Genomic DNA, 20,273 nt, shown 5'->3' on the forward strand with positions numbered 1-20,273 from the left:
TCCTCTCTCCCAGTTTCACCTATCACCTTGTGTTGCTCCTTCCTCCCATCCTTTTACTCTTTATCTTTTAGAAACATAGAAAATAGGTGCAGGAGTAGGCCATTCAGCCCTTCGAGCCTGCACCGCCATTCAGTATGATCATGGCTGATCATCCAACTCAGAATCCTGTACCAGCCTTCCCTCCATACCCCCTGATCCCCTTAGCCACAAGGGCCATATCTAACTCCCTCTTAAATATAGCCAATGAACTGGCCTCAACTGTTTTCTGTGGCAGAGAATTCCACAGATTCACCACTCTCTGTGTGAAGAAGTTTCTCCTCATCTGGGTCATAAAAGGCTTCCCCTTTATCCTCAAACTGTGACCCCTCGTTCTGGACTTCCCCAACATCGGGAACAATCTTCCTGCATCTAGCCTGTCCAATCCCTTTAGGATTTTATAACGTTTCAATAAGATCCCCCCTCAATCTTCTAAATTCCAACGAGTATAAGCCTAGTTCATCCAGTCTTTCATCATATGAAAGTCCTGCCATCCCAGGAATCAATCCGGTGAACCTTCTTTGTACTCCCTCTATGGCAAGGATGTCTTTCCTCAGATTAGGGGACCAAAACTGCACACAATACTCCAGGTGTGGTCTCACCAAGGCCTTGTACAACTGCAGTAGTACCTCCCTGCTCCTGTACTCGAATCCTCTTGCTATAAATGCCAGCATACCATTCACCCTTTTCACCGCCTGCTGTACCTGCATGCCCACCTTCAATAATTGCTGTATAATGACACCCAGGTCTCTTTGCACCTCCCCTTTTCCTAATCGGCCACCATTCAGATAATAATCTGTTTTCCAATTCTTGCCACCAAAGTGGATAACCTCACATTTATCCACATTAAATTGCATCTGCCATGAATTTGCCCACTCACCTAACCTATCCAAGTCACCCTGCATCCTCTTAGCATCCTCCTCACAGCTAACACTGCCGCCCAGCTTCGTGTCATTCGCAGACTTGGAGATGCTGAATTTAATTCCCTCATCCAAGTCATTAATATATATTGTAAACCACTGGGGTCCCAGCACTGAGCCTTGCGGTACCCCACTAAGTCACTGCCTGCCATTCTGAAAAGGTCCCGTTTATTCCCACTCTTTGCTTCCTGTCTGCCAAACAATTCTCTATCCACATCAATACCTTACCCCCAATACCGTGTGCTTTAAGTTTGCACACTAATCTTCTGTGTGGGACCTTGTCAAAAGCCTTTTGAAAATCCAAATATACCACATCCACTGGTTCTCCCCTATCCACTCCGCTAGTTACATCCTCAAAAAATTCTATGAGATTTGTCAGACATGATTTTCCTTTCACAAATCCATGCTGACTTTGTCCGATGATTTCACCGCTTTCCAAATGTGCTGTTATCACATCTTTGATAACTGACTCTAGCAGTTTCCCCACCACCGATGTTAGGCTAACCAGTCTATAATTCCCCAGTTTCTCTCTCCCTTTTTTAAAAAGCGGGGTTACATTAGCCACCCTCCAATCCTCAGGAACTAGTCCAGAATCTAAAAAGTTTTGAAAAATTATCACTAATGCATCCACTATTTCTTGGGCTACTTCCTTAAGCACTCTGGGACGCAGACCATCTGGCCCTGGGGATTTATCTGCCTTTAATCCCTTCAATTTACCTAACACCACTTCCCTACTAACATGTATTTCCCTCAGTTCCTCCATCTCACTGGACCCTCTGTCCCCTACTATTTCCAGAAGATTATTTATGTCCTCCTTAGTGAAGACAGAACCAAAGTAATTATTCAATTGGTCTGCCATGTCCTTGCTCCCCATAATCAATTCACCTGTTTCTGTCTGTAGGGGACCTACATTTGTCTTAACCAATCTTTTTCTTTTCACATATCTATAAAAGCTTTTACAGTCAGTTTTTATGCTCCCTGCCAGTTTTCTCTCATAATCTTTTTCCTCCTTCCTAATTAAGCCCTTTGTCCTCCTCTGCTGAACTCTGAATTTCTCCCAGTCCTCAGGTGAGCCACTTTTTCTGGCTAATTTGTATGCTTCTTTGGAATTGATACTATCCCTAATTTCCCTTGTCAGCCATGGGTGCACTACCTTCCTTGATTTATTCTTTTGCCAAAGTGGGATGAACAATTGTTGTAGTTCATCCATGCGATCTTTAAATGCTTGCCATTGCATATCCACCGTCAACTCTTGAAGTGTCATTTGCCAGTCTATCTTAGCTAAGTCACGTCTCATACCTTCAAAGTTACCCTTCTTTAAGTTCAGAACCTTTGTTTCTGAATTAACTATGTCACTGGCCTGCTGAGTTCCTCCAGCATTTTGTGTGTGTTACTTGGATTTCCAGCATCTGCAGATTTTCTCTTGTTTGTAATTCTTTGGAGTTCCGATGGTGGTGTCTGTATCTGGAGACTTGTTTGTAAGCTGCAGATCTTCAGGCGGAGCTTCAGAAGTGGGAGTTTCCTAGTGGTGTAATTAGCATCACTAGCAGGTCCACCCACTTGAAGTCGCAGCTGTGGCTGTTGTTTGTTCTGAGCTCTGTACAGTGCACTTCAATTACTGTGTTGTTCTTTTTCTTGTTCAACTTAATGCAGATTTGTTCTTTAGACTTTTTATTGTTTTGTGTTTCTTTTGATTAGAAAAAATCTGTACTCACCCCATTAACTTTCACTCACTCATACATTCGTTCAAACTGACCACATGGTTATATCTAAATCAGTAGCAGCCATTTTCTGGACCTAATGCATGCCTTCTTATTCTTAATAAACTTAACACTTGGTATTTTTCATCCGGTCTTCATTGATTTTTATTAACTGGACCAGATTTACCAGATTTTTATTCTAGTACAAGCTCTTAGTAGGTTTCACAACTTTAGCCATTATTTTGATTTGATCTTAATTTATACATAGTTTTTATGACTTTGACTGCAATCTCAAAATATTAATAGATTGATCCAGGTACCAAATAGATCATGCAACCAATATGTTTACAGATTTAAAAAAATAAGCAATGGGGCAGTTCTCAATCCTGATTTCCATCCAGTATTCAAAGACATGTCCCTTTTTTCTCTCAGCCAACAGAGGAACAGAAGTTGACTTGCCCCTTTTGCGGTGCACTAAAAATTCCACATTCTTCTTTGAGTTCTAAACTCCATAATATCCTGCTGACTACACCACTTGTTGGATTTTGGTTTTTTTGATCCAAGATTCTCTTAGAAGTCAGCAAAGGGGCACAAAACTACTTGGAAACACGAGGAAATCTGCAGATGCTGGAATTTCAAGCAGCACACGTACAAGTTGCTGATGAACGCAGCAGGCCAGGCAGCATCTCTAGGAATAGGTACAGTCGACATTTCGGGCCGAGACCCTTCATCAGGACTAACTGAAAGAAGAGCTAGTAAGAGACGTGAAGAGATTTGCTTCACAATTGTTTTATTAAGAGTTGATAGAACAAAGAAAGCAGGAGCAGAACACTTAAGAGGTCCATTAGCTGGAGAGAGAAAACCTAAGATTAAAGATAGCGCCTAGCAGAGAATAGCTACTTCTATAGCACAGAGATAAGGAAAATTCCATTCAAATCTATAGATAAGAGTTAACCAATTAGCATTTATTCACTACTGTACTACCAAGTTAACCAAAGAGAAATTACTTATTCAAGTAATGCAGAACAAAATTTCCAGAGCTTTCCAGAATTATACATCATATAGCCAAGAGAGGCATAGTAAACTGTTATGGGCATATAAGAACTATTAAAATACAAGAAAATAGCAATTAAGCAGTCTAATTTAAGAACTAAAGTAGCCTGATTTCATCTTTAATAAATGATTAAAAAATTTAATGATGGTAGGTTAGTGGATGTGATATATGTGGATTTTAGTAAAACAAGGTAAGCTCATTCAGAAAATCAGGAGGCATGGGATCTATGGGAACTTGGCTTTGTATATTCAGAATTAGCTTCCCCGCAGAAGGTGTTAGAAGATGAGAATATTCTGCCTGGAAATGGGTGACCAGTGGTGTTATGCTGGGATCTGTTCGAGGAGCCCTGCTCTGTTCAGGTGGACTGCTGGAGATCCGAGACTTTGCCAGAAGTCTGAGAAAAATGAGGAAAGGGAATAGTACCCCTGTGGCTATTCCCCTCAATAACAAGTATACCACTTTAAATACTATTGGGGAGTGTCAGAATGATCAGCCAGAGGGAAAACCACAGCAACCAGGTCTCTGAGCCTGGCTGAGTAGTTCAGAAGCGAAGGAGGGAGGGGAAGAAGAGGTGAGCAGTGGTGGGAGGGGATTCCGTAGTTAGGGAAGCAGAAGAGATTCTGTGGATGTGAAAGAAACTCCTAGATTGTCTGTTGCCTCCCACAGATTGGGCCCACAGTTTTCTAAAAGGGGAGAGTGAGCAGCCAGAAGCTGGAGTGGCATAGGTAGGAGCTCCTGAAGAAAGAATATGGGCAACAAGGTAGAAATCTGAAAAGCAAGACCTCAACGGCAGTAATCTCTGTGCCATGCACCAATAAGGGTAAGAATAGGATGATTTGGCAGATGAATGAATGTGCAGTTGAGGAATTGGTGCAGAGGCAGGGTTTTAGATTTTGTGGATCATTGGGATCTCTTTTGGAGAAGGTATGACCAGTACAAAAATGACAGGTTATACTTAACTTGAGGGGTCTAATATCCTTGTAGGCATGCTTGCTAGGGCTGTTGGGTAGGGTTTAAACTAGTTCGGCAGGGGTATGGGACCAAGAGTGATAGGGCAAAAGAAGTTGATGTTCGGATAGATACACCGTGTCTAGAGACTTGGGAAGAATAGGCAGTTAATAAGGCAGAGTGGTAGTTTGTAGGTTTAAAGTGTCTATTGTTTCAAAAGGAATAGGGGGCAAAAGAGGTGGGGAGTGGCAATGCTAATCAGCGACAATATCACAGCTGCAGAAAGGGATGTCCAGAGGCAGCAACTACAGAAGGAGTGAGTGCTAGTCAGAAACAGGGAGCAATCACTCTTGGAATTTTCCATTGATCCCAAATGGCATTAAAGAAACTGGGGAACAGATCGGGAGGCAGATTTTGGAAAGATGCAAAATAATAGGGTTGCTGTCATAGGTACTTCCCCAAATATTGATTGGCACCTCTTTAGTGCAAAAGGTTGGGATCTCTTCTGGGGAAAATATGACCTGTTCAAAAAGGACAGGTTACACCTGAACCCGAAGGGGACCAATATCCTGGCGGGAAAGTTTAATAGAGCTGTTCGGGAGGGTTTAAACTAATTTGGCAGGGGGATGGGAACCAGAATGATAGAGCAGAGGAAGGGGATAACAGAAATAAATCTAAGATACTGAGCAGTAAAGATGTCAGGAAAGACAGGCAGGTGATGCGGTAAATGTGTAGCCATTGGGATGAATTGAAGTGCAATAAAGTTGCAGTGAAATCAAAGCAAAAAGTATCAAATACTGGTCTTAAGGTGTTGTACTTAAATGCACGCAGCATAAGGAATAAGGTGGATGATCTTGTTGTACAGCTACAGATTGGCAGGTATGATATTGTGGCCATCACTGAGACCTGGCTAAAGGATGCATGTCTCTGGGAGCTGAACGTCCAAGGATACACGGTGTATCGGAAGGATAGGAAGGTAGGCAGAGGGGGAGGCGTGGCTTTATTGGTAAGAAATGATATTAAATCGTTAGAAAGAGGTGATATAGGATCGGAAGGTGCAGAATCTTTATGGGTTGAGCTAAGGAATAGCAGGGGTAAAAAGACCCTGATGGCAGTTATTTATAGGCCTCCAAACAGCTGCAGGGATGTGGACTACAAATTACAACTGGAAATAGAAAAGGCTTGTCAGAAGGGCAGTGTTATGATAATTGTGGGGGATTTTAACATGCGAGTAGATTGGAAAAATCAGGTCGGCACTGGATCTCAAGACAGAGAATTTGTAGAATGTCTGCGAGATGGCTTTTTAGAACAGCTTGTTGTTGAGCCCACTAGGGGATCGGCTGTACTGGATTGGGTATTGTGTAATGAACCGGAGGTGATTGGAGAGATTGAGGTGAAGGAACCCTTAGGAGGCAGTGATCATAACATGATTGAGTTCACTGTGAAATTAGAAAAAGAGAAGCCGAAATCTGATATGTCAGTGTTTCAGTGAAGTAAAGGAAATTACAGTGGCATGAGAGAAGAACTGGCCAAAGTTGACTGGAAAGAGATACTGGAGGGAAAGACGGCAGAGCAGCAGTGGCTGGAGTTTATGCGAAAAATGAGGAATGTGCAAGACAGGTATATTCCAAAAAAGAAGAAATTTTCGAGTGGAAAAAGGATGCAACCGTGGTTGACAAGAGAAGTCAAAGCCAAAGTTAAAGCAAAGGAGAGGGCATACAAGGAAGCAAAAATTAGTGGGAAGACAGAGGATTGGGAAGTTTTTAAAACCTTACAAAAGGAAACCAAGAAGGTCATTAAGAGAGAAAAGATTAACTATGAAAGGAAACTAGCAAATAATATCAAAGAGGATACTAAAAGCTTTTTCAAGTATATAAAGAGTAAAAGACAGGTGAGAGTAGATATAGGACCGATAGAAAATGATACTGGAGAAATTGTAATGGGAGATGAGGAGATGGCAGAGGAACTGAACAAGTATTTTGCATCAGTCTTCACTGAAGAAGACAGCAGGATACCGGACACTCAAGGGTGGCAGGGAAGAGAAGTGTGCGCAGTCACAATTACGACAGAGAAAGTACTCAGGAAGCTGAATAGGCTAAAGGTCAATAAATCTCCTGGACCCGATGGAATGCACCCTCGTGTTCTGAAGGAAGTAGCTGTGGAGATTGCGGAGGCATTAGCGATGATCTTTCAAAAGTCAATAGATTCTGGCATGGTTCCAGAAGACTGGAAGATTGCAAATGTCACTCCGCTATTTAAGAAGGGGGCAAGGAAGCAAAAAGGAAATTATAGACCTGTTAGCTTGACGTCGGTGGTTGGGAAGTTGTTGGAGACGATTGTCAAGGATGAGGTTACAGAGTACCTGGAGGCTATAACAAGATGGGCAGAACTCAGCATGGATTCCTTAAAGGAAAGTCCTGCCTGACAAACCTATTACAATTTTTTGAGGAAATTACCAGTAGGCTAGACAAGGGAGATGCAGTGGATGTTGTATATTTGGATTTTCAGAAGGCGTTTGACAAGGTGCCACACATGAGGCTACTTAACAAGATAAGAGCCCATGGAATTACGGGAAAGTTACATACGTGGATAGAGCGTTGGCTGATTGGCAGGAAACAGAGAGTGGGATTAAAGGGATCCTATTCTGGTTGGCTGCCGGTTACCAGTGGTGTTCCACAGGGATCTGTGTTGGGGCCGCTTCTTTTTACATTGTACATCAACGATCTGGATTATCGAATAGATGGCTTTGTGGCTAAGTTTGCCGACGATACGAAGATAGGTGGAGGGGCCGGTAGTGCTGAGGAAACAGAGAGTCTGCAGAGAGACTTGGATAGATTGGAAGAATGGGCAGAGAAGTGGCAAATGAAGTACAATGTTGGAAAGTGTATGGTTATGCACTTTGGCAGAAAAAATAAACGGGCAGACTATTATTTAAATGATGAAAGAATTCAAAGTTCTGAGATGCAACGGGACTTGGGAGTCCTCATACAGGATTCCCTTAAAGTTAACCTCCAGGTTGAGTCAGTAGTGAAGAAGGCGAATGCAATGTTGGCATTCATTTCTAGAGGAATAGAGTATAGGAGCAGGGATGTGATGTTGTGGCTCTATAAGGCGCTGGAGAGACCTCACTTGGAGTACTGTGGGCAGTTTTGGTCTCCTTATTTAAGAAAGGATGTGCTGACGTTGGAGAGGGTACAGAGAAGATTCACGAGAATGATTCTGGGAATGAGAGGGTTAACATATGAGGAAAGTGTGTCTGCTCTTGGACTGTATTCCTTGGAGTTTAGAAGAATGAGGGGAGACCTCATAGAAACATTTCAAATGTTAAAAGGCATGGACAGAGTGGATGTGGCAAAGTTGTTTCCCATGATGGGGGAGTCTAGTACGAGAGGGCATGACTTCAGGATTGAAGGGCGCCCTTTCAGAACAGAAATGCGAAGAAATTTTTTTAGTTAGAGGGTGGTGAATCTATGGAATTTGTTGCCACGGGCAGCAGTGGAGGCCAAGTCATTGGGTGTATTTAAGGCAGAGATTGATAGGTATCTGAGTAGCCAGGGCATCAAAGGTTATGGTGAGAAGGCGGGGCAGTGGGACTAAATAGGATCAAACGGATCAGCTCATGATAAAATGGCCTACTTCTGCTCCTTTGTCTTATGGTCTTATGGTTATTAGTGCAAAATTTGTTAGGTCTGTCCAGGATGGATTCCTAACACAATATGTGGACGAGTGTACCCCATGTGCTTCACACCCCATCTACCACATATCCCCTCTGACTCTACACTCACATACCATTTTAATCCACTCTTCTTAAAATGCCTAATATGTCCTCAGGCCCCACACTTGCCTCCAGCACCCACCTCCCATACTTACTCCACGTGTCACATTTAACTCACCCACTTTACTTAGCCTCAGGTTCAACCCCATAAGCAATGTTTACCTTGTTCCATACCCATCTCTGTACCCCACATACTTCACACCTCACATTTAACCTACACTCCCTCATGCTCCTCTCCCACCCTATATTTAGCACATACTCCACACCCCATGACACCACACATTTACTCAATGCCCCACATTACCCCACACCAATTTCATTCATCCCACATGTCCTCATAGCCACATTTACCCACACACTTCACACCCCATAATTACTACATAATCTACATTTATTCTGCACCCCATAATACTCACAGCTCCAAACTTACTCCCAACCCCACAAATGCTGCACACTCAGATTTACCCCAAATCCCCATTTTCCCACACACCTTAACATTAGACCCCACATGCTCCACCTACCTCATTTGCCCCCATACCCCACATTTACCCTACTCACATCTCACTGCACACAACTCACATCACATACCGGTACCTCACATTAATCCTACACTTCCACTTATCCATACTCCCTCATACCCCACACCTGCACTTACTCCTGGTACATACCCCGTAACTGGGTTGCTAAACCAGCAGAAATGGACCACTTAGTTGGAGTTTGGATTACCGGAACTAAGAAAGTTTTATTAAAGAAATAAGCAACACAGTACTCTAATAGTAAGGATATAAATGCAACAGGTTAGCAATGAATAAACACACACATACACGGAACTACGATAATAGGATCAATCAAGCTCTATCGCAGTCTAGGGGTAAATGATTAGTTTCAAGTGACGCAAAGCTCAGTTCAATTTAGTTCAGTTCAGTTCGCAGTAATCGCTGTTGTGCCATTGGGGCGGGGAGAAGAGAGAGAGCAAAAGCGAATGAATATTCAAAACGGATTCCAAACAGACCTTCGATATTCCTCGCAGTTAGCTTTCGGGCGAGCCCTTTGTAATGTCTTATGAGGTCACCGACTGTGACCCCTCCATTCCAGATACGATCGTTCTTCTGCGGTGAACCCGGCACCCAGGCAAGGGTGGACACACACACCGGGTTCCCGCCCGACCGTATCTTTCCACCCTGTGCATCTATGGCTGGTCCCGCAACCAGACCTCCAAAACTCCACCAACTTGTGGGGGCACACCGCTTCCAGGTTCTCGTTACCTCGTGGTGTCGTGTGTCTGTTGCCTTAGCGAACCTGTCCCTTTTTATCCCCCTGCTGGGGTATCGCCTGTCCATCAAACTTCAAACAGTTCAGGGTTCAAAGCCACCGGTCTCTGACAATACTCGGAACTGTGTCTCCTTTTCATTAATCCCTCTCGTCTCTCATTAACATCTCTGAATGTTCCCCCATTGTCCTCTTATCGGCATCAATCTTCTGATAATTTGGTCTGTCGTCACACTCCAGACACCATAACACTCCACACCCTTGTACCCTATACAGCCCATGCACAGCCCACATCTGAAACCCCTTCTCTTCCCTTGCATCCCAAAATGTCCCCTCACCCCACAATTATTCACCATGTTCACACCACATATGACACAAAATCCCAGACTTAGCTCACACCCCATGCACCTCCACACTTAAAACAATACACCCAGCACTTGCACCCACAACCCTTGCACCCCATACTGGGCTCAACAACTCACTACTACAGGATATTTGCTGTCTGTTGGGTAGGAAGTCAATCAATAAGGATAGGCAGCAACATCTCCACTGTGATTACCATTAAAACTGGTACCCCACAAGCCAGAATCCAGTCTCCTACTCTACACCCCATACACCCACGACAGCATGGCCAGGTTTTGCTCTAACTCCACCACTCAGTTTACAGATGATATCACCGCAGTGAGCCCTATTTCAAATAACGTTGAGTTGGAGTACAGAAAGATGATAGAAAGCTTAATGACAACGTGTCATGACAATGTGGAAGTTATAGCAAGGCAAGACGTAATGTCCAGGCAAAGAAAGGTCTTAGAAGAACATAGCTTCTCTTTAAATTTTATAAACTAGATGACCATAAACTGCTATACCATACCTTCCCCAACATGGTTTCAACAAAGCCCATACCAAGTGATGCCTCTTGAGTAAACATAGAAAATAGGTGCAGGAGTAGGCTATTCAGCCCTACGAACCTGCACCGCCATTCAGTATGATCATGGCTGATCATCCAACTCAGAACCCTGTACCTGCCTTCTCTACATACCCCCTGATCCCTTTAGCCACAAGGGCCATATCTAACTCCCTCTTAAATATAGCCAATGAACAGGCCTCAACTGTTTCCTGTGGCAGAGAATTCCACAGATTCACCACTCTCTGTGTGAAGAAGTTTCTCCTCATCTGGGTACTAAAAGGCTTCCCCTTTATCCTCAAACTGTGATCCCTCGGTCTGGACTTCCCAAACATTGGGAACAATCTTCCTGCATCTACCCTGTCCAATCCCTTTAGGATTTTATACGTTTCAATAAGATCCCCCCTCAATCTTCTAAATTCCAGTGAGCATAAGCCAAGTCGATCCAGTCTTTCCTCATATGAAAGTCCTGCTATCCCAGGAATCAATCTGGTGAACCTTCTTTGTACTCCCTCTATGGCAAGAATGTCTTTCCTCAGATTAGGGGACCAAAATTGCACACAATACTCCAGGTGTGGTCTCATCAAGGCCTTGTACAACTGCAGTAGTACCTCCCTGCTCCTGTACTCGAATCCTCTTGCTATGAATGCCAGCATACCATTCGCCTTTTTCACCGCCTGCTGTACCTGCACGCCCCACTTTCAATGACTGGTGTATAATGACATCCAGGTCTCGTTGCACCTCCCCTTTTCCTAATCGGCCACCATTCAGATAATAATCTGTTTTCCTGTTCTTGCTACCAAAGTGGATAACCTCACATTTATCCACATTAAATTGCATCTGCCATGAATTTGTCCACTCACCTAACCCATCCAAGTCACCCTGCATCCTCTTAGCATCCTCCTCACAGCTAACACTGCTGCCCAGCTTCGTGTCATCTGCAAACGTGGAGATGCTGCATTTAATTCCATCGTCTAAGTCATTAACATATATTGTAAACCACTGGGGTCCCAGCACTGAGCCTTGCGGTATCCCACTAGTCACTGCCTGCCAAGGTCCCGTTTATTCCCACTCTTTGCTTCCTGTCTGCCAACCAGTTCTCTATCCACGTCAATACCATACCCCCAATACCATGTGCTTTAAGTTTGCACACTAATCTCCTGTGTGGGACCTTGTCAAAAGCCTTTTGAAAATCCAAATATACCACATCCACTGGTTCTCCCCTATCCACTCTACCAGTTACATCCTCAAAAAATTCTATAAGATTCGTCAGACACAATTTTCCTTTCACAAATCCATGCTGACTTTGTCCGATCATTTCACCGCTTTCCAAATGTGCTGTTATCACATCTTTGATAACTGACTCTAGCATTTTCCCCACCACTGATGTTAGTCTAACGGGTCTATAATTCCCCGGTTTCTCTCTCCCTCCTTTTTTAAAAAGTGGGGTTACATTAGCCACCCTCCAATCCTCAGGAACTAGTCCAGAATCTAAAGAGTTTTGAAAAATTATCACTATTGCATCCACTATTTCTTGGGCTACTTCCTTAAGCACTCGGGGATGCAGACCATCTGGTCCTGGGGATTTATCTGCCTTTAATCCCTTCAATTTACCTAACACCACTTCCCTACTAACATGTATTTCCCTCAGTTCCTCCATCTCACTAGCCCCTCGGTCCCCTACTATTTCCGGAAGATTATGTATGTCATCCTTAGTGAAGACAGAACCAAAGTAGTTATTCAATTGGTCTGCCATGTCCTTGTTCCCCATGATCAATTCACCTGTTTCTGACTGTAAGGGACCTACATTTGTCTTAACCAATCTTTTTCTTTTCACATATCTATAAAAGCTTTTACAGTCTGTTTTTATGTTCCCTGGCAGTTTTCTCTCATAATCTTTTTTCCCTTTCCTAATTAAGCCCTTTGTCCTCCTGCTGAACTCTGAATTTCTCCCAGTCCTCAGGTGAGCCACTTTTTCTGGCTAATTTGTATGCTTCTTCTTTGGAATTGATACTATCCCTAATTTCCCTTGTCAGCCACGGGTGCACTACCTTCCCTGGTTTATTCTTTTGCCAAAGTGGGATGAACAATTGTTGTAGTTCATCCATGCGATCTTTAAATGCTTGCCATTGCATATCCACCGTCAACCCTTGAAGTATCATTTGCCAGTCTATCTTAGCTAATTCATGTCTCATACCTTCAAAGTTACCCTTCTTTAAGTTCAGAACCTTTGTTTCTGAATTAACTATGTCACTCTCCAGCTTAATGAAGAATTCCACCATATTATGGTCACTCTTACCCAAGGGGCCTCTTACGACAAGATTGCTAATTAACCCTTCCTCATTGCTCAATACCCAGTCTAGAATGGCCTGCTCTCTAGTTGGTTCCTCGACATGTTGGTTCAGAAAACCATCCCGCATACATTCCAAGAAATCCTGTTCCTCAGCACCCTTACCAATTTGGTTCACCCAATTTATATGTAGATTGAGGTCACCCATTATAACTGCTGTTCCTTTATTGCACGCATTTCTAATTTGCTGTTTAATGCCATCCCCAACTTCACTACTACTGTTAGGTAGTACTTAGTGAGGCTGCCACATGTGAAGGTTCCCAAGGGAGATAGGAGATGGCGGAGTGCAGAGGGGACGAGCAAAATATTGTTTTAAATGCACTGTAGATTGCCATAAAATGCAGTGTCATACAAAAGACAATGCTGTTAATCATATGTAGGGCAAATGCAAAAATATGTTTGGCAGCTTTGGGCCTGCACTCACTGGAATTTAGAAGAATGCGGTGGGGGGGGGGTGTAGGGGGAGATCTCATTGAAACCTCCCAAATGGTGAAAGGACTTGATAAGGTGGATGTGGAGCAGATACGTCCTGTGATGGGGGTATCCAGAACTAGAGGGTACTGCCTCAAAATTGAGGGATGACCTTTTACAACAGAGGTAAGGAGGAATTTTTTTAGCCAGAGAGTAGTGAAGCTGTGGAATGCTCTGCCAGGGACTACAGTGGAGGCTAAGTGTGTGGGTATATTTAAAATGGAAGTTGATAGTTTCCTGATTGGTCAGGGCATCAAAGGATATGGCGAGAAGACAGGTGTAAAGGGTTGAATGCGATCCGGGATCAGCCATCATGGAATGGCAGAGGAGACTCGATGGGCTGAATGGCCTAATACTACTCCTATCTGTAACACCTGTGTGGCACCAGTCTTATCGCATGTGACTAGCTGCCGCACTCTTTGAGAAAATCAAGTTACACTGGATGCTAATAGGCCATCAGAAGATTCTGGTATCGGAAGGAGGCAGTGACTAGAAACCACACACTTCTGGAGATAAGGTTTGTTTGTAAGAAAAAAAAACGTACAAAATATTTACATGAGCAAGAGCAATTCAAAATTCCAACATTCTGTCCAGGTTCCAAATCTTAGATCTCAAACCACAACATATTCCTTTTAAATTAGAATCACTGAGATTCCTTTATTACTCTAATCTTAACTAATTAGATCTCGTGTTGTTCCCTATTTAGCTAGATAGAAAACCAAATATAATTCCTATTCTTAAGTATTCTAGTTAACCTAAGTCTCAGTTCCAGGCAGTATATCTACAAGTCTAAATTCAAAAATTATATATGCACAGTTTAACTCCTTTCACGACAATTCTCCAACATCACAACTCTTAAATAAAGTAAATCTCAATAAGTAACTTATCAGTTCTTGCAGAAAATCAAATTCAGATTCTTCGAATGAAAATCAACTTGTACATCCAACCATATTAAATCCTCTGCATCATTACACATTCAGTTCCTATGCTGGTTCTTCACAGAAACATAGAAAACTGACAGCACAATACAAGCCCTCCGGCCCACAAAGTTGTGCCAAACATGTACCTACCTTAGAAATTACTAGACTTACTAGCCCTCTATTTTTCTAAGCTCCATGTACCCATCCAAAAGTCTCTTAAAAGACCCTAATGTATGGCCTGTGGCCATCAAACTTTACAACTCCTCCCTTGGAGGGTCAGACACCCTGAGCCAATAGGCTGGTCCTGGACTTATTTCCTGGCATAATTTACATATTATTATTTAATTATTTATGGTTTTATATTGCTATATTTATACTCTATTCTTGGTTGGTGCAACTGTAAGGAAAACCAATTTCCCTCGGGATCAATAAAGTATGACTATGACTGTGATTGTGACTATGTATCCACCTCCACCACCATTGCTGGCAGCCCATTCCAGGCACTCAACACTCTGAGTAAAAAAAAACTTAACCCTGCCATCACCTCTGTACCTACTCCCCAGCACCTGAAACCCGTGTCCTCTTGTGGCAACCATTTCAGTCCTGGGAAAAAGCCTCTGACTATCCACATGATCAATGCCTCTCATCATCTTATACACCTCTATCAGGTCACCTCTCCTCCTCTGTCACTCCAAGGAGAAAAGGCCAAGTTCACTCAACCTGTTTTCAGAAGGCATGCTCCCCAATCCAGGCAAAATCCTTGTAAATCTTTGCAACCTTTCTATGGCTTCCACATCCTTCCTGTAGTGAGGCGACCAGAACTGAGCACAGTACTCCAAGTGGGGTCTGACCAGGGTCCTATATAGCTGCAACATTACCTCTCAAATCAAGTCACTTTTTATTGTCATTTCGATCATAACTGCCGGTACAGTACACAGTAAAAATGAGACGTTTTTCAGGACCATGGTGCTACATGAAACAATCCAAAAACTACACTGAACTACGTAAAACAAATCAAAAACTACACTAGACTACAGACCTACCCAGGACTGCATAAAGTGCACAAAACAGTGGCAGGCATTACAATAAATAATAAACAAGACAATAGGCTCCTAAATTGAATTCCATGATTAATGAAGGCCAATACACCATTATGCCTTCTGAACCACAGCGTCAACATGCGCAGCTGCTTTGAGCGTCCTATGGACTCGGACCCCAAGATCCCTCTGATCCTCCACACTGCCAAGAGTCTTACCATTAATATTATATTCTGCCATCATATTTGACCTACCAAAATGAACCATTTCATACTTATCTGGGTTGAACTCCACCTGCCACTTCTCAGCCCAGTTTTGCATCCTATCAATGTCCCACTGTAACCTCTGACAGCCCTCCACACTATCCATAATACCTCCAACATTTATGTCATCAGCAAACTTACTAACCCATCCCTCCACTTCCTCATCCAGGTCATTTATAAAAATCACGAAGAGTAAAGGTCCCAGAACAGATCCCTGAGGCACACCACTGGTCACCGACCTCCGTGCAGAATATGACCCGCCTACAAACACTCTTTGCCCTCTGTGGGCAAGGCAGTTCTGGATCCACAAAGCAATGTCCTGTTAGATCCCATGCTTCCTTACTTTCTCAATAGCCTTGCATATGGGGTACCTCATCAAATGCCTTGCTGAAATCCATATACACTACATCTACTGCTCTTCCTTCATCAATGTGTTTAGTCACATCCTCAAAAAATTCAATCAGGCTCGTAAGGCACAACCTGCCCTTCACAAAGACATACTGACTATTCCTAATCGTATTATACCTCTCTCCAAATGTTCATAAATCCTGCCTCTCAGGAGCTTCTCCATCAATTTACCAACCACTGAAGTAAGACTCACTGGTCTATAATTTCCTGGGCTATCTCTACTCCCTTTCTTGAATAAAGGAACAACATCCGCCACTCTCCAATCCTCCGGAACCTCTCCCGTCCCCATTGATGATTGAAAGATCATCGCCAGCGGCTCAGCAATCTCCTCCCTCGCCTCCCACTGTAGCACTGTATCTCATTCGGTCCCGGCGACTTATCCAACTTGATGCTTTCCAAAAGCTCCAGCATCATCCTCTTTCTTAATATCTACATGCTCAAGCTTTTCAGTCTGCTGCAAGTCAGCACTACAATTACCAAGATTCTTTTCTATAGTGAATACTGAAGTATTCATGAAGTACCCCGGCTCTTTCCTCCAGTTCCATACACACTTTTCCACTGTCACATTTGATAGGTCCTATTCTTTCACGTCTTATCCCCTTGCTCTTCACGTATTTGTAGAATGCCTTGGGGTTTTCTTTAATCCTGCCAGCCAAGGCCTTCTCATGGCCCCTTCTAGCTCTCCTAATTTCCTTTTTAAGCTCCTTCCTGTTAGCCTTATAATCTTCTAGATCCCTATCAATACCTAACTCTTTGAACCTTTTGTAAGCTTTTCTTTTTTTCTTGACTAGATTTATTACAGCCTTTGTACACCACGGTTCCTGTACACCACCATAACTTCCCTGTCTCATTGGAACATACTTATGCACAACACCACACAAATATCCCCTGAACATTTGCCACATTTCTTCTGTACCTTTCCCTGAGAACATCTGTTCCCAATTTAAGCTTCCAATTTCCTGCCTGATAGCCTCATAATTCCCCTTACTCCAATTAAATGCTTTTCTAACTTGTCTGTTCCTATCCCTCTCCAATGCTATTGTAAAGGAGATAGAATTATGATCACTATCTCCAAAATGCTCTCCCACTGTGAGATCTGACACTTGACCAGGTTCATTTCCCAATATCAAAGCAAGTACAGTCTCTTCTCTTGTAGGCTTATCTACATATTGTGTCAAGAAACCTTCCTGAACATACCTAACAAACTCCACCCCGTCTAAACCCCTCGCTCCAGGGAGATGCCAATCGATATTTGGGAAATTAAAATCTCCCATCACGACAACTCTTATTATTACACCTTCCAAGATCAGATTCCCTATCTGCTCCTCAATATCCCTGTTGCTATTGGGCGGCCTATAAAAAACACCAAGTTATTGACCCCCTTCCTATTCCTAACCTCCACCACAAAGACTCTGTAAACAATCATTCCATGACATCCACCGTGACATTATCTCTGGTCAACACGCCCCCATCACTTTTGCCTCCCCCCTGTCCTTTCTGAAACATCTAAAACCCGGCACTTGAAGTAACCATTCCTGTCCCTGAGCCATCCAGGTCTCTGTAATGGCCACCACATCATAGCTCCAAGTACTGATCCATGCTCTCAGCTCATCCGCTTTGTTCACAATACTCCTTGCATTAAAATACACATCTCAAACCTTCCATCTGAGTGCGTCCATTCTCTTATCACCTGCCTATCCTCCCTCACACACTGTCTCCAAGCTTTCTCTATTTGTGAGCCAGCCGCCTCTTCCCCAGTCTCTTCAGTTCGGTTCCCACCCCCCAACAATTCTAGTTTAAACTCTCCCCAGTAGCCTTAGCAAACCTCCCCGCCAGGATATTTGTCCCCCTGGGATTCAAGTGCAACCTGTTCTTTTTATACAGGTCACACCTGGCCCAAAAGAAGTCCCAATGATCCAGAAATCTGAATCTCTGCCCCCTTCTCCAATCCCTCAGCCACGCATTTTATTTTATCCTCCACCTCATTCTATTCCTATTCTCACTGTCACGTGGCACAGACAGTAATCCCGAGAATGCTACCTTTGCAGTCCTGTTTCTCAACTTCCTTCCTAACTCCCTGTAGTCTTTTTTCAGGACCTCTTCCCTTTTCCTATCCATGTCATTGGTACCAATATGTACCACGACTTCTGGCTGTTCTCCCTCCCACTGCAGGATATCTTGGACGGCTGGCCATCTTGTTTCTTGGTTCACTGGAATGAAATAGTTGATCATCCACGGAAAGTCAGTTTCCAAAGTTGTACAAAAACTTGACCAAATCCCTTTGTATGATTTTATAAAATAATTCCCCACTACACGGTAGGGATTTTGGATACTGGTCTCTGCCAATATTGTCTCGTGGAAGCTGCTGCATGTTATAGCTGTAGCTTCTTGGTTCTTGATCCTCCAAAATATTGCGCATGGTGCTTCAATAAATCCTTCATCTTTAGTTTCTCCAGGGGTTTCACCCTGTGGGTTTCAAGTTAGTAAAGTAAAGATACTACTAATTCCACTCTTAACGGTTCATGTCTTCAACTTCTAATCGTTGCTGCGTCCCGCCCATCCCACCCTCGCAGAGCATTTTTTCCATTTAAAAAAATCGTTTCATCCCTCTGCTGGTCGAACTTATTAACAATACAACTTTGGGCTTAATTAACATATGGCTATACAGATCTCGTACTTGAGCTCATAATCTCTACTTTGTTCTGGCTCTGTACTTTCTGTGTAATACTTTATTCTACTCTCTGATACTCTTTTAACTTTTGTATTGAACTCATTTGAATGAACAAGATAAATGTGTCATTTCAGTACATGTGATGATAATTAATCAATTTACCCCTTTGCACCCACACCCTTCAAACTCTCCACTTAATCCACATTCTGCATTTACCCCCTATCCCTCAGCCCACAAGGCACCTCAAATCACACATTTGACACTCGACGCCTCTCAGCCCACGTATCTATCTCTGTCTGTCTGTATCTTGTTTTACGGCGGTTGGCATCCAGTTTAATGGTGCATTACCGCCACCCTCTGCTCCGGAATGTGCACTAGACATACATTCTAAATCCCTTCACCCAATCACGCGTGCGCACACACACACACCTACACTTCACCCTCCCATCTTTGACCATCCTAGTATCCTATTCCTGTTTATTCGTCATATTCTATAAAAAACCCCTGTACCCCTTAAACACGCTAAAAATACCCGGACTTGTGCTCTCTCACCCATGCCCAGCAACCCTTTTAATGTGAATTCCTGCATCCCCAACTCCCTTAATTTATTTCTCATCATCTCTCTCTGTATCCCATACTTCCTGCAATACAAAACTACATGTTCTACTGACTCCTCTTCCCGACATTCCTCACACAATCCTGTCTGGTGTTTCCCTATCATTTTCAATGTTTTGTTTAATGCACAATGCCCCAGCCTTAACCTAGTCCACACAATTTCCTCTCTTCTGTTTCTATTACCTACCCTAGTAACTGCAACACTCTTTTGTATTTGATATAAATGCCTCCCTTTCCCCTCCCTGTCCCATCTTGCCACATTCGGTTGACTTTTTCCCAGATTACACACTTAACCTCTGCTTTACTGATACTAATCTGCATTTCCACATTTTCTTTCTTTAACGCCCTCTTTGCCAACTCAGCCACCCTCTCATTCCCCTTCACCCCCTCATTCCCCTTCACCCCTACATGTGCTGGAACCCATAGAAATTTTACCTGACCTCCCTGATTTGCAATTCTTGTAACTAACTGAAGGACTTCATAAAGTACATCTTGCCGACTGTGTGAAAAGACCTTAAACTTACTAGAACTGAGGATGAATCTGAACATATCAATGCTTTGGCTTGTCTGGCTTTCTGCACCCATTGCAACGCAACCAACACTGCCAGCATCTCCACTGTAAACACCCCTAACTTATTAGATGTTCTTCTGCTGATTTCAATTTCTTTTGCTAGTATTACCACCCCAAACCCTGTCACTCCTGTTTCAGGTTCCTTCGCACCATCCGTATAAATGTGAGTATAATCACTATACTTTTCCATCACATGACAGTTAAATGCATTTACCAAATCTGTTTTATATCTTTCTTTCCTTTTTACCTCTAACAAATGCCAGTCTATGTCAGGCCATACAAGCTTCCATGGAGCTACAACCGGATAAACTACTGAAGGACTTATCCTCAGATCAAATACTCCACATTCTTTCGCGATATC

At 43.2% G+C, this 20,273-nt stretch overlaps 1 long non-coding RNA gene across 1 annotated transcript in view; it reads right to left on the reverse strand.

Annotated features, from left to right (window-relative positions):
• Positions 1–18,392: 18,392 nt before the first annotated feature.
• The window catches only part of LOC134349717 (uncharacterized), a 74,882-nt gene continuing 73,001 nt past the window's right edge, over positions 18,393–20,273 (reverse strand). The window contains exon 4 of the long non-coding RNA XR_010018759.1: positions 18,393–18,521. This is a non-coding gene — a long non-coding RNA (uncharacterized LOC134349717). The remainder of the gene's footprint in view (positions 18,522–20,273) is intronic.

This window comes from Mobula hypostoma, chromosome 1, assembly GCF_963921235.1.
Source record: "Mobula hypostoma chromosome 1, sMobHyp1.1, whole genome shotgun sequence".
Classification (NCBI taxonomy): domain Eukaryota; kingdom Metazoa; phylum Chordata; class Chondrichthyes; order Myliobatiformes; family Myliobatidae; genus Mobula; species Mobula hypostoma.